This window comes from Pelodiscus sinensis, chromosome 1 (genome assembly GCF_049634645.1).
Source record: "Pelodiscus sinensis isolate JC-2024 chromosome 1, ASM4963464v1, whole genome shotgun sequence".
NCBI classification, from domain to species: Eukaryota; Metazoa; Chordata; order Testudines; family Trionychidae; genus Pelodiscus; species Pelodiscus sinensis.
Window position 1 is genome coordinate 223289851 of NC_134711.1, and position 12329 is coordinate 223302179.

General features: G+C 43.0%; 1 protein-coding gene across 4 annotated transcripts in view; it reads left to right on the top strand.

The window, feature by feature from the left end:
* The first annotated feature begins 615 nt into the window (after positions 1-615).
* Positions 616-12329, top strand: part of LOC112543526 (P2Y purinoceptor 8-like) — a 32484-nt gene continuing 20770 nt past the window's right edge. Inside the window, exons 1-2 of one of the 4 annotated variants that reach the window (XM_075915771.1) lie at positions 616-739; positions 10082-10172. The gene's annotated coding sequence lies outside the window, so the exon portion shown is untranslated. Of the gene's footprint in view, positions 740-6359; positions 10173-12329 lie in introns of those variants that run through there. The other 3 variants (XM_025177828.2, XM_025177827.2, XM_075915775.1) reach the window with 3 other exon arrangements.

Here is a 12329-nt window from a genome sequence, read left to right on the forward strand (position 1 = left end):
TGAATGAAAAAAATAAAAATCTTGATATATTTTGAAAAATGGAAATGTCATTGTTCAGCCAGGTTTATACATAACAAGTAGCATACTTAGTGCTCCACCAACCTAGCTGTGATTAGTTGCTAATGCATTGTATATTCTGTAATAAAAATTAGTCTGGGGGGAGGGGGAGAATTTGAAGGAACAAATAGTATCACCTCTGCAGATTTTTTTTCACTGACTTTTTCAAAAAGGTCAAGTTTAGAGAGAATGACAGAAACATGACTGAACTCAGAAAGATATTTTAAAAGCAGAAATGTGTGGTTCCTTTCCTGATTCGACTACATCCAATACACTAAAACCTCTTCATATTCTACAGGTTTCACACATGATTAAAAAAAGAATGGAAGAACCTTGGTATTACAAAACCAGGGGGAAACATATCTTTCACAATGAATCAAGCATTTGTCATACACCAAGAATATTTGCCAAGGCTAGAAACGGCATACTAATGCACTATAATAAGGTAATGAATAAATGTACTTAAGAAAAATATGTTTCTTTTTATGTCTGTGGAGGAAGCAGTGTTTTTCCTTTAGGACATATTGAGTGGTTGTGATCTGTGTGTCAAAAAGTAACAGAATATGAAGAAGGAAGTAGGTGTTGCAATATAGCGTGTTCGTTTACCATTCAACCACTTGCAGAAAAATGTGGTCAGTTAGACGACACAGCTTCAGATTATCGGATGTGGATGAGGAATCAGGTAAGATATATACATATTTTGGAAATAAGTCACTTGAAGAAAAAATACTGATTCCTACTAAAGTCAAACAAGGAATCCTCAGAACATCTGAGTTGCAGTGATATATTGAACAGATCAGATGATTGCTTTGTTATGTGCTTTACTTAAATTATACAAAGCCATAACCCTACGTTTGTGCCCAGTTTTTACTCAGTCCTGGATCAGGCAAACTACTCTCAAAGTCAATGGAAGTTTGTTTGAGTAAACACTTAATAAGTTATTGGACCTTTGCATTTGGTCCACTGAATTTAAGGGAGTTGTTTTTGCTATTCCAATAAAATTCCTGTAAATGCACACATTTGGTTTTACTTTGAGTATTTGTAACATGTGCATATGCATTCATAGCATTTCAAGTGACATTACAATAGGTTACAATTCTTTTGCATGTCTAAGGTTTTTTAGTTCATTGTATAGATCAGAGGGTCTATTCTGATGTATATGTCTGCAAATCATTCCCATTTGTTTGGAGTTATGTGCATATATGAAAGTTGGGATTTATATTAAATAAAATACCACCTTTGGTCCCTTTTCTAGTTCTATCAGAATAAATCATTGTGGAAACATGATTTCAGTCACCCAGTTAATTACAAAATACACATTTTCATTTATTTGTGAAAAATGCATGTGTTTCTGCCGCAATATTATTCTTTATGCACTTCTATGCTTTGACTGCTCAGGATTAATTTATTTATAATTATTTTTAATGCCCCAAATCACTCAAGTTCTTTACATATGTATACATTTAGATAAGCATTGTTCAAAAAGACTTGAGGTAGAATTAAAAAAAACCTTACCTGTTTATGTCATGTAAGCACTTTAAAAAAAATTACTCCTAATCCTCCTGTAATGGGCTTTGGACCTAAACTTTAGACACATTACAGGTGATAGCAACAAACAATAGGGTGAGAACCAGGGACCTAAAACAGAAGGTCAAACAGCTACTTAGATTTATATTTTATGTTTTTGTGGATTTGCTCTATGTACCCACAGACATATACTTTTGCTTTAACTGTTTACACACTAAGGTATTTAAAAATATTTTTATTTTGGAAGAGGTAGACAGGAGGAAACAGTTGGGAACAGAATGTGAAGGGTAAAGCTGTATAAATAACCAGGCTTTTTTTCAATTATCTGGTAATTTTGAAAAATCCAGAAAAGCTTGTTCAACTCAAGACATTTCATTTTGGATTTGTTTAAAGATTTTAAAATATTTTAAATACACTTAAAGGACACTTTCAAATGAAAATTCATTACAAAATCAAAATATTTCTTCTCAAAAAGATCAAAACAAACACTTTAGAGAGTCTTTTGGATTTGATGTTTTTTCAAAGCACACCCTTTGGTAAAACTGATGAGAATTTCTGATAATGTTCAATTTAAAAAGGTCTATGATTTTTGCAAAAAAAATTATTAAAAATTATGTCCAGTTCTGGCATAAGAGACAGGGGAAAGACTAGCATGAACTCCATATTATACATTATACTCCCTTCCTGCTTCATTAATCCTTTCTTGACTACAATGGGCCTAGGTTGCAGAGAGATGTGAATTTGGCTCCTCTAGCTCCACTTATTATATTTGCCAGAATAAGGCTGCTATTAACTCAAACTTTGCAGTTTCTTTTGGCTTTCCTGCTTCTTTGGAGCTTTGTCAGGGAGCTTTGAGCAGTCCAGCTTGTTGGCCTAGCTCAGAAAACCCAGTGACACAAAGTTTAGAACCTAAGACCATATAGTCTTAGGGTGTGTCTAGACTAAAGGGTTTTGTCGACAAAACTATACCTGCGTCCACACTACCGCTGAGTTCTGTCAACATAACATCGACAGAACTCAGCAGTTTTGTCGACGCTGGTAAACCTCATTTTACGAGGCATAACGCCTTCTGTCAACAGAGTTTCTGTCGACAGAAGGTGTTATTGCATGTAAACTGTCCTTTGCGTCCACACTACCATGTCGACAAAGCAGCTTGCTTTGTTGACAGAACTCAATGTAGTCTAGACGCTCTTTGTCGACAGAAGTTTTGTCGACAGTATCTGTCGACAAAACTTCTGTCGACAGAAGCCTGTAGTCTAGACGTACCCTTAGGGCCCAATCCTGTTCCCATGGACGCTGCTGGAAAAATTCCTATCAGAATGTATTCAGAGAAGGCTCAGACAACTCATTTATGACCTGCACTGGTTCATTTCTCCCTGTTCCCTTAGAAAGTCATGTCTTTTTGGTCCTGTGTTACTTTTAATCCATTTAGAGCATATTGTACAACTCTGAAGTCAATAATTTTAAAGGCACGGAGGAAAATACTTTTTTTTTTTTTTTGGCCTACTGTGATTTACTCTAAATTATGATATAATTCCCCATATTGGGAAAACAGATTTACACAGTATCCAGTCTGCAGAAGAAATTCAGGTATAATGGTTTCCTACCTTATAGAATCATGTATTCTCTTAAACATAGCTGATAAGCTCTGTATGATGTATGCAGTGTTACTGTGGCCCTGTCAGTCACAGGATATAAGAGATGCAGGGCAGGTACCAGCTTCTGTTGGTAACAGAGAGACAAGCTTTTGAGGCACACAGAGCTCTTCTTCAGGTCTAGGAAAGGAAGCCCAGGGTCACAACAAAATGCAAGGTAGAACAGATAATTTAGCATACTTAGCACACATCGTAAAGGACCAGTCAAAGCAGTGTGAGCCTTTAACACTTCTGCAGTCATAGTATAAAAAGAGGGGGTTAGTGGGTCACATTATTGTAATAAGCCATAGATCCAATGTCTCAGCTCAGTCCATCACTTGCTGGTGTATTACAACAATCTGTCACCCACTAACCATGAATGGTACCCCTTTCTTCATTGCTGTTCATGCTCACCTCCTGTCTGAAAGGATTCCTTTACTATGTTGACAGCATGAGTGGTTTGAAAGTGTGGAAGTGGAGCCAACATCAGGGGAAAAAATAAAAAGAGCCAGTGTTGGTCTTTTTATTAAAATAAAAGTCCCCAAATGTTCAAAGCTTCCCACCATGTGAATGTGTCAAGGGTGTTTTCTGGCCTATGCTTCAGTTCTTCATGCTTTACAGAAGATGACTCAAAAGGAGAATGATTTTCATCTCCTGTTACTTCTGGGTTTCCAGCTAGTGCTAATGGCCAAAAGCTCTGTGCGACAGACTCGGACCCATCAGCTGCTGCAATCTGATCCTATTGCAGTCTGGGAGGTAGGTGGGCATAAGCCCTCCCATATCTATCAATCTATTCCACCTTGCCTTTTGCTGTGATGCTGGGAGTGACTTTCCGAGACCAGAAGAAGAGCACTGTGTGGCTCCAAAGCTTATCTCTCACCAACAGAAGTTGATTACCAGTAGAAGATATTACCTCACCCACCTTTGCTGGTATTAAATGAAAAATAATGCATAGCTTTATCACATTCTTAATCCTCAATTATTCTGGAGGTTGTTTTCTTGAATACACATGAACCCTGGTAGCAATCAACTTCCCCAGTGCGAAGTGAGTATAAAATGCTACCAATCTGATTCAGGAGCAATTCATACCCACTTTGCAATTAATTCACTCAGGTCTTATCTTCACTGTACAGTGGATTGATGCTGCAGTGATCGATCCACCAGCACTTGATTTATTGCATCTACTTAGACGCGACAAATCAATCTCCAAGCACTCTCCCCGTTGATTCCAATATTCCACCTGTATGAGAAGATGAGCTGGAGTCAATGGGAGAGCAGCCCCCTCTGCCTTTAGTGCACCGAATACACTGTGGTAAGTACGTCAACTGCACATAGATTAGATTGAAGGGGGAGGGGATTTAGTGTAGACAAGGCCTCAGTTGTAAATGACTATACATGGCAGTGGAAAAATCTAGCCCTCAATCTTTCAGGGAATCCTGAAATTTTTGCAGTAGCTTTCTCTGCATGATACAGTGGATTGGGCATAGTTCTTTGGTTCTTGCTCAGTTCCTCAAACACCCTATTTGCTAAACAAGGGAGAAAAGTATGTTTGAGTGTCGAGTCGGTATGTGACATTGAGCAGAACAAGAATTATGTGTATGCTGACTCCAAAATGGTTTGTTACACAACTCACTTGGGGTATGTCTACACTACAAAGTTAGTTCGAACTAACGGACGTTAGTTCGAACTAACTTTAATAGGTGCTACACTAGCGCTCCGCTAGTTCGAATTTGAATCGAACTAGCAGAGCGCTTAGTTTGAACTAGGTAAACCTCATTTTACGAGGACTAACGCCTAGTTCGAACTAGCTAGTTCGAACTAAGGGCTGTGTAGCCCTTTAGTTCGAACTAGTGGGAGGCTAGCCCTCCCCAGGTTTCCCTGGTGGCCACTCTGGCCAACACCAGGGAAACTCTATGCCCCCCTCCCGGCCCCGGACCCCTTAAAGGGGCACGGGCTGGCTACGGTGCCCGTGCCAGGTGCAAGCCTGCCAGCACCCAGCTAGCAGACCCTGCACCTGGCATGGCACAGAGCCACCCACCCGATGCCCCCCAGCCCACCCCCTCTTGCCGGGACCAGGCTGGCGGCTCCCGGGAGTTTGCCCTGGACCACAAGAGGCGGGCACCTTCCTGGGCTAGTGCGGACATCGTGGACCTCGTCCACGATCTCCGCACTAGGCACAGGAAAGTGGCCGTCTAGGGCAGGAGAGCTGCCAGCCTGGCCACCCAGGACCAGGTGTGCATGAAAATCAAGGGGGTCCACTGAGACCCCCGACACTGAGCCCTGAGCTTACAATGGCCGTACTGGGTCAGACCAAAGGTCCATCTAGCCCAGTAGCCTGTCTGCCAACAGCGGCCAACCCTAGGAACCCTGGAGGGGATGGACCGAAGACAATGACCAAGCCATTTGTCTCGTGCCATCCCTCTCCAGCCTTCCACAAACTTTGGGCAGGGACACCACTCCTACCCTCTGGCTAATAGGACTCCATGGACCCAACCTCCATGACTTTATCTCACTTCCCTTTAAACTCTGTTCTAGTTGTAGCCTTCACAGCCTCCTGCAGCAAGGAGTTCCACAGGTTAACTATTTGCTTTGTCAAGAACAACAACTTTCTCTGACTAGTTTCAAGCCTGCTACCCATTCCTTTCCTTTGGTGTCCTCTAGTCCTTCTTTATGGGAACTCAGGAAGAACTTTTATGAATGCACCCTCTCCACCCAACCCCTGCTTTTAGAGACCTCTATCCTGTCCCCACTCCATCTCCTCTTTTCTAAGCTGAACAGTCCCAGTCTCTGTAGCCTCTCTTCATCTGGGACCTGTTCCCAACCCCTGATCATGTTAGTTGCCCTCCCCTCTCCCAGCCTTTCTCTTCCCCTCTCCCACCTCCTTTTCCCAGTCTCCCCCAGTTTTTTTTCAATAAAGACAGAGTCAATGTTGGAAGAAACGTTATCTTTATTTTGTACATCAATAAGAAGGGGGGCTAAGGAAGGGTAAGTGGAAGGAGGTGAGGGAGGAATGGGGTACGAGCCCCCGATGGGGAGGACTGGGCTGGCTCTGCGGGCTTCTGGGGGTGGAAGTTCTCCTGCAGCCCCCCAATTACTCCCTCTCCCCAGATGGCAGCCTGCGGCAAGTGCAGCTGGGCTGATGGCCGAGTGGTGTGATGTGCCCAGTGTGGGCACTCAGGGCACTCCAAGCCAGAACTTCTTTGCAAGCGGGGCACCCCTTAGAACTGTGTGTCCGGGGTGGGGGTCGGGACCCTTTAAGCGCAGCCCTCGGCTAGCCTGAGACAGCATCTCCATGCTCTAAGTCCTCCTTTTATGCCCTGCTGGCACTGCTTCCGGCCATCCTTAAGCCCTGTTCAGAGTCCACTCAATGTGGACTTGCTAGTTCGAACTAGCAAAACGCTAGTTCAAACTAGTTTTTAGTTCTAGACGCGTTAGTTCGAACTAGCTTAGTTCGAATTAACTAATTCGAGCTAAGTTAGTTCGAACTAGCGCTGTAGTGTAGACGTACCCTTGGAGTCTAGAGTATACTTTAACCCCAAACTCAGTTGTTTTATTACAGATGGGTGTCTGAAGTCAGGGGATGAAGCATATTAACCTGTAGTACATGTCCCAGGACAAACAGCAGGACTGAGTATGAAGCTCCAGAGCGGGCAATCAGAATCTTCTGAGTCATGCTGTTCTGTTTTTCAAATAAAAATTGTTTCACTTCAGTGAAGTCACTTTGGAATACATATTTTTCTCCTGGGATTTTCAGAAATGCCTTCTCCATTGCTGAACTTGGCAGATGTACTGACACTTTGCATCATCAAAACCACAGAAACAGAGACTTTTGTAAGAGAAAGAAGAGGAACTGCAGCTGAAATGAATTTAAAAATGGATGGTTGTAATGGCAGATATTAATGGAATTACCTATTTGTTTAATTCACAGACTCTCATCCAACCTGGGATATTGCTGTCCATATGGAATGCACTCCAGGTTCTGAGAAAAGCAGTTCTTTGTGAAGTTTGTCCCTGTAAAAGAACAGTTAGATCAACACAAATGTAACTTTATAGTATTACATTTCCATCTGTGGTTAGGCCTGACATATCCTGCACACTTTTGCTCAGTGCACTGGATAAGATTTATAAACCATTCCAGACACTACATTGTGCTGATAAACTTTGTGTAGTTTATTCTGAGATTAAAATGTCTTTGCAGGTAACTTTAAGGGGGGAAATTCTAGGTTATGTCATCAGTGCAAAAAGAGATGTGTTTGTACGTAGGAAGCTAATGCCTACCTGTTTTGATATAAAATCCCAGTAGATACAAGGCACTGTAGTTTTTATCTCAGAAGTCAACCTATAGTGCAAAGGGACAAGTAAAAGCTATCAGTGCTTGATGTCACACAGCCCTATACTATTATCTCTGTGAAAGGTGCAAGAATTTCTTCTGGTACCTCCTATGGCTGTTTGATGAATATGGAGACAAAAGACTGCAGTGAAGACAACCAAGCTTCATATTTAAAATGGAATTTGTAGTCAGGCACAGATTCATTTCCAGAGTAACCAGGATCACCCCGAATTACTAAATTGTACATAAATTCCCCTAACTCCACTTGGATTTTATGTTGAGAATTGAAACCACACCTCTGTCAGTGGAGACAAAGCTTCAGCTGTGGGTTGAAGAGCAGGGGTTTGACTCATTCCACAGTATGGAAGTGAATGGACGTGATTTTCCATCACTTTGTATCTTAACTTGTTATCTACATCAGTTACACATTACCTGGAAAAGCTACCATTGTGCTGTAGCGATGTGTGACAGCCACTTCACACTGGAGTGAGTGACATCTCTATACTAGAAAAGTAGCTAGTACTGACAAGCAGTTTGGCAACTACTTTGTACACTGGGTCCTAGGCAGAGCACAGTGCATTCATTCATTGAGTCACAAAGGCATGGGTAGGTAGGTCAGTACCTGAGGAAAATAATCAGACATTTTACAGAGACAACACAAAACTGACGTGGCAGAGCTCTGGCATTGCCTCTGGGGTCCTGCACTTCTAGGCAGATAGTGTTTGTCTCAGAGGTGCACTGTGGCTCTCCACACAGCCTCTTGCCTTTTACGGGAGGCAAAGGTCACAGCCTACTGAGCTATCATCATCATAGGCCAGTCAAACAGATTTGAGGTGTACCTCTCTTTAGTCCCAAACTTCCCTTTCAGGGGTGGCCTCCATACTGGTGCAGGAAGGGCTGGGGGGGAAACCACCCTCTGCTCCAAGTTCTGTCTCAGGTACCCTAATATCATCAGCAGCAGCAGGGCGGGTTCACCACCACCACCGCTTCAGCTTTTCCCTAAGCCACTTCCCCAACCAACTCTTCCCAGCACCTTTCTACTAGTAGTTACGTCCTTCCACTCTTCACCAGTGCACCTCTTTACTCCCAGTCCATGGCCAGTCACCTATCTCTGAAGGGAAGCCTTTTAAATTAGCCCCAAAAGGTCCTCAAAGGGCTGTGGTTGTTCTAGTTAGCCTGCTGCTTCTGGCAAGCTCTTATTTAGCTTTTCCTGATTGCTCTGGTTACTTAGGGAACAGAAAACTGTTCACCCAAAGGCCATCATAGCTACCTTCCATCAGACTGTGTGGCACTGTGAGCATGGGTATGTACTTGGCGCAATTCACCCCTGTTCCCGACACTTGCCCTTTCTGTGACGTGAGGGAGACCCTGGTGCACATTTATATTGAGTGCACCAGGTTACAGCCCCTGTTTTGGCTCCTCCAGTGCCTCTGGGTGAAGTTCTGGCTACTCACCTATTGATCTTTGCACACTCCATCTGTGGCCCCATGAAGTCGCAGAACCTCCTCGTCAGCCTCCTCCTAGCTATGGCTAAACTGACCATTTATAAAACCAGGGAGCTGAGGTTGGCTGAAGGAGGGGCCTGTGACTATGGGGGCCTATTTCTGCTTCAGCATCTGCTCACACATCCAGGTAGACTTACACTGGGCTGGATCTCTCAGTGCCTTCCAGGGGCAGTGGATGCTGGCCAGGGCTCTCTGCTCAGTGTCCCTTTCCAGTTCCCTTGTTCTAGCCCTTTGATCTTCATAGCCGCCCCTGTTTTTTCTGAGATTTGTCCTATGTAATCATTTGGCATCCAGGGCTCTGTAGATCCTTCCCGTAGGCTGGAAGAGGGTATCCTTTAGATATGGGGAGCTTATGCCCACCTACCTCCCAGACTGCAATAGGATCGGATTGCAGTAGCTCATGGGTCTGAGTCTGTCGCACAGAGCTTTTAGCCATTAGCACTAGCTGGAAACCCAGAAGTAACAGGAGATGAAAATCACTCTCCTTTTGAGTCATCTTCTGTAAAGCATGAAGAACTGAAGCATAGGCCAGAAAACACCCTTGACATACCTTCAAGATGCTTCCATTAGCCTATGTGCATCCCCTTCTCTCTTATCAGGGTTGAGAAGTGTGTTATCACTAATCGCTAAGCTCTGCATTCACATGGTGGGAAGCTTTGAACATTTGGGGACTTTTATTTTAATAAAAAGACCAACACTGGCTCTTTTTATTTTTTTCCCCTGATGGTTGGCTCCACTTTCATACTTTCCAAACCACTCATGCTGTCAGCGTAGTAAAGGAATCCTTTCAGACAGGAGGTGAGCATGAACAGCAATGAAGGAAGGGGTACCAAGAGGGTTTCCCCTTCCTTTTAGGAGGCAGTACTAGACCTTAGAGTTCACTGAGAGTGCAGTGGAAATGAGGGAATGAATCTGTGTTGTGGGAACAGGGAGTCCCCCTGCTGTAATGCCAGAAAGATGGGGGGAAGGTGTTGTAATAACGAATATTTTGCAATGAGTTTGTTCCCCCTTTTCACTTTCTTACACAGGCGATTAAAGGAATTTCCTAACTCCTTGATGACAGAATCAGAAGCTACAAAGCAGAACAACCACTCGCTCTTCTTGCTAGCAAAGAACATGGTAAAAGGAGGCGTAGACCGTACTCTTTGTCCTGTGATTCCCCACACTCACTGAGCTACAGTTTGCACACGGGGACCTGTTCATTACAGTGCATTTTCTACTGCTTTGTTGTTGAGCAGTGTTTCTCCAAGTGGTCCACAGACCCACTTAAGAAAGCTGCTACCATGCCACTCTGGTTTGATAACTTACTGGCTCTTTAGGCTGTTTGCAACCAAAGGGAGCCATGGGAAACAGTGTGGCTCAGGCTGTTGCTTCCTGCATCGCCCCTTTGGCTGCAAATTGGAAACCGGAGCCAATGGGAGCTCCAAGGCTCCTTGGATGTGGAGCCGGTAAGTAAACAAACCACAGTACCTGGATAGCAACTTTCTCAGAGTGGGTCCATGGACCACTTGGAGAAACCCTGTTACAGATCCATTTTAATAAATCCATGGGTAGGACTATGATTATCTTTCTATTAAAAGCCCAGTTTTGGCCAGAGGGTTGCACCCAGCAGGTTCACTACAGTCCAACTGCTGATGCAGTTCAAACAGAAAAGGCATAGAACATATAGGCATTAAATAAGATTCATTTCTCAGACTGTGCAGAGGATAACTGAAAACAGATTCCTGGGGCGTTTCAGCAGATACCACTCCATTAATTCCATGAGTCCAAGGTAGATTCTGCCCAATCTCCTATTCATGATGGGGGAGTGCGGGTGGGGGAGTGGTACTATAAGTGAAAAAAATGTAAAATCAAATGAAGTAAAAATCTTAAATGAGTCAAAATGTTCCATACAACCTCTATGGATAGTAAATCCATGCTCAAATAATAAGAATTTAGCAGTAGGGATGAATTATCGACAACTTGATCAGGATAAACAGGACTATGTAGCACTTTAAAGACTAACAAGATGGTTTATTAGGTGATAAGCTTTTGTGGGCCAGACCCACTTCCTCAGATCAAATAGTGGAAGAAAATTGGCATGACCATATATACCAAAAAGATACAATCAAAAATAGTGAACACATATGAAAAGGACAAATCAAATTTCAGAACAGAAGGAGGATGAAAGGGGGAGGTAAATGTCTGTGAGCTAATGATATTAGAGGTGATAATTGGGGAAGCTATCTTTGTAATGGGTAAGGTAATTAGTGTCTTTGTTAAGACCTAGGTGTAAAGTGTCAAATTTAAGCATGAATGACAGTTCAGAGGATTCTCTTTCAAGTCTGGTGTTAAAATGTCTTTGAAGCAGGATGCAGGTAATCAAGTTGTTGAGACAATGCCCTTTCTGGTTGAAATGGCAAGAAACTGTTTTTTCTTTGTGATCCTGTCTAATATCTGTTTTGTGGGCATTGATTCTTTGGTGACGTGTCAGAGACGTTTGTCCAATGTACATAGGAGACGGACACTTTCGGCACATGATAGCATAAATTATATTTCTGGATGAGCAGGAATATATGTTCTTGATCTTATAACTCAATTGGTTAGGTCTAATAATGGTATCAGCAGAGTGAATATGTGGACAAAGTTGGCAACGGGGTTTGTTGCAAGGGAAAGTTCCAGGGTTGGTATTAGTGTGGGTATGTCCTGTAGTTGTTGGTAAGAATCATCTTGAGGTTAGGTGGTTGTCTATAGGAGACTATGGGTCTGTCTCCCAGAGCCTCTTGGAGTTTAGTATCCTGTTCCAGTATAGGTTGTAGTTTATTGATAATGTGTTGGACAGGTTTAAGTTGGGGGTTGTAGGTGATGACAAGTGGTGTTCTATTGTTGGTTTTCTTGGGTCTGTCTTGAAGTAGATGGTTTCTAGGTATTCGTCTGGCTCTTTCAATTTGTTTTTTTATTTCTCCGGGTGGGTAGTTTTTTGGGAGCAAGGATCCATTCCTCAGGAACTTAAGGATGCATCCATTGTACACCTCTATAAGAGGAAAAGCAATCGTCAGGTATGTGACAATCATCGGGGAATTTCGCTGCTTTCCATCGCAGGTAAAATCCTTGCAAGAGTGATGTTAAATCGTTTGGTCACTCATCTGGAGTGTGGCTTCCTGCCGGAGTCACAATGTGGCTTTCGTAAGGGCCGCGGGACTATTGACATGATCTTTGCCACGCACCAACTTCAGGAGAAGTGTCAGGAGCAGAATCATGAACTTTACACAACCTTTGTTGACCTCACGAAAGCCT